Source organism: Panthera uncia, chromosome B1, assembly GCF_023721935.1.
Source record: "Panthera uncia isolate 11264 chromosome B1, Puncia_PCG_1.0, whole genome shotgun sequence".
NCBI lineage: Eukaryota > Metazoa > Chordata > Mammalia > Carnivora > Felidae > Panthera > Panthera uncia.
This window is the reverse complement of record NC_064811.1, coordinates 21724102-21726350: the sequence shown is the minus strand read 5'-3', so window position 1 is coordinate 21726350 and position 2249 is coordinate 21724102. Positions and strand designations below refer to the sequence as shown.

The 2249-nt window shown below is 33.0% G+C and overlaps 1 non-coding gene across 1 annotated transcript; it reads right to left on the bottom strand.

Moving 5' to 3' along the window:
- Nucleotides 1-407: 407 nt before the first annotated feature.
- On the bottom strand, nt 408-560 carry LOC125924156 (small nucleolar RNA SNORA62/SNORA6 family). The gene has a single exon (XR_007458322.1). It is a non-coding gene; the product is annotated as a small nucleolar RNA SNORA62/SNORA6 family (small nucleolar RNA).
- Between the last annotated feature and the right edge of the window lie 1689 nt (nt 561-2249).

The following is a 2249-nucleotide window of genomic DNA, read 5'->3' as shown; positions in this document are numbered from 1 at the left end:
TATAAGTTATTTATAGATTTTTGGATACTAACCCTTTATCAGATATGTCATTTGCAAATACCGTCTCCCATTCCCAAGGTTGTCTTTTAGTTTTTGTTGATTGTTCCCTTCACTGTGCAGAAAATTCTTATCTTGATGAAGTCCCAATAGTTCATTTTTGCTTGAACATTTATTGGAAGAACTACATTCTAAATTTTATTGAAAAGTCTAGGAAGTGCATTAAGGCAGTAAAGAAAATAAATTCAAAGAATTTTGAAAGTGAAATAAAACTCATTATTTTTAGATGACATGGTTGTATCTACGAAAAAATAGTATTAATCAATTAATTTCAAAATATTTCTATTATAAAAATAACATAAAAAACTTACATCCACTTATCAGAAACAACTAGTAATATAATTTTTTTAATTTGTAGCAAGAATTACTATCAAACTTAACTCACTGTGTTAGAGATGCTTGCAGTGTTAGCGAAAGACTTGCCCATCATGTAGCATACTACCGACACTTATAAGTTCATTGTCCAACCAGCAGCCTCAACTCCAAGCTCTAATAATTACAGTAGTAACTAAATTTTTTTATAATGATAATTCCTCTAAAGACTACCTCATCTAACAGGAGAACACACATCTGTCCCAAGATCAAATAGCCCATTTCCCAAGATAAACCACATTCTGGGCCATAACACACTTCAACAAATTTAACAGAATAGAAATAATGCCATGTCTGCTTTCAGATCACAGTGGATAAAACTAGAAATAAATAATATAAAGATACTTTAAGATCCCAAACACATGGAGATTAAACAGCACACCTTTAAACAACACATGGGTCAAAGTAAAACATCTCAAAACATATTTTAAAATACTGAACAAAATGAAAATAAAAACATATCTTATCAAAATTTGGGGAATCCTTCAAAAGGAGTGTTTAGAGGACAATGAATAGCATTGAATGCATATATTTAAAAAAAAAAAAGAGCAAGGGGCACCTGGGTCGCTCAGTTGGTTGAATGGCTGACTCAGTTTCAGCTAAGGTCATGATTCCAGGGCCGTGGGATTGAGCCCCACATCAGGCACTGAGCATGGAGCCTGCTTAAGATTCTCTCCCTCTGGGGAATGTGGGTGGTTCAGTCAGTTAAGCATCTGGCTCTTGATTTCAGCTCAGGTCATTATCTTACTGTTCATGAGATCAAGCCCCACATTGGTCTCTGTGTTGACAGTGTGGGGCTTGCTTGGAATTCTCTCTCTCCCTCTTGCTCTGCCCACTCCCTCAAAATAAATAAATAAACATTAAAAAAAAAGAAGGAAGACCTAAAACCAACAATCCACTTTCATTTTAGGAAACTAGTAGAAGAAAAGGAAGTTAAATCCTAAGTAAACAAAAGCAAAGAAATAATAAGAATTGGAGCAAAAAAATTTATGAAATTAAAAACAAGTTAATCAATACAGTAAACCAATAAAACAAAACACTTCTTGTTCAAAAAAAATTATAAGCCTCTAGCCAGACTAATTCAGAAAAAAGAATGAGGACACAAATTGCTAATATCAGAAATGAAAGAGGCAACATAACTACAGATCCTATGGACATTAAAAGAATAATAACAAAATGCTGTGAATAGCTCTACATCCACAAATTCGATTGCCTAAACAACATGAACCATTCATTGAAAGACACAACCTACCTAAACTCACACAAGAAGAAATAGACAACATGAATAAGCCTATATCCATTAAAGAGATTGAATAAAAAATTAACAACCTTCCAAAACAGCAAGTACCAGACCCTGATAGGTTCACTGGTGAATTCTATCACACATTTAAGGGGTGGGGAATACCAGTCCTCTATCATTTCTTTCAGAAAATAGAAACAGGGGAAATACTTCTTCATGCATTCTCTGAGGCCAGCATTACCCTGAAACCAAAATTGAAGACATTACAAGAAAATTACACACCAATACCTCTCTTGAACAGAGATATAAAATCTTTAATAAAATACTGGAAAATTGAATCCAGCAACATATAAAAAGAGTCATGCACTAGCCACGTGAGATATATCACAGGTATGCAAGTCTTTTTCAACATTCAAAAATCAATTAATGTATTCTATCACATCAACAGGCTATAAAAATCACATGAGCATATTTATAGAAGAAAACTAAAAACATTTGACAAAATCTAACATTTATTCATGATTAAAAACTTTCAGTAAACTAGGAAGAGAGGGGAATTTCTTCAACTTGATTAAAAACA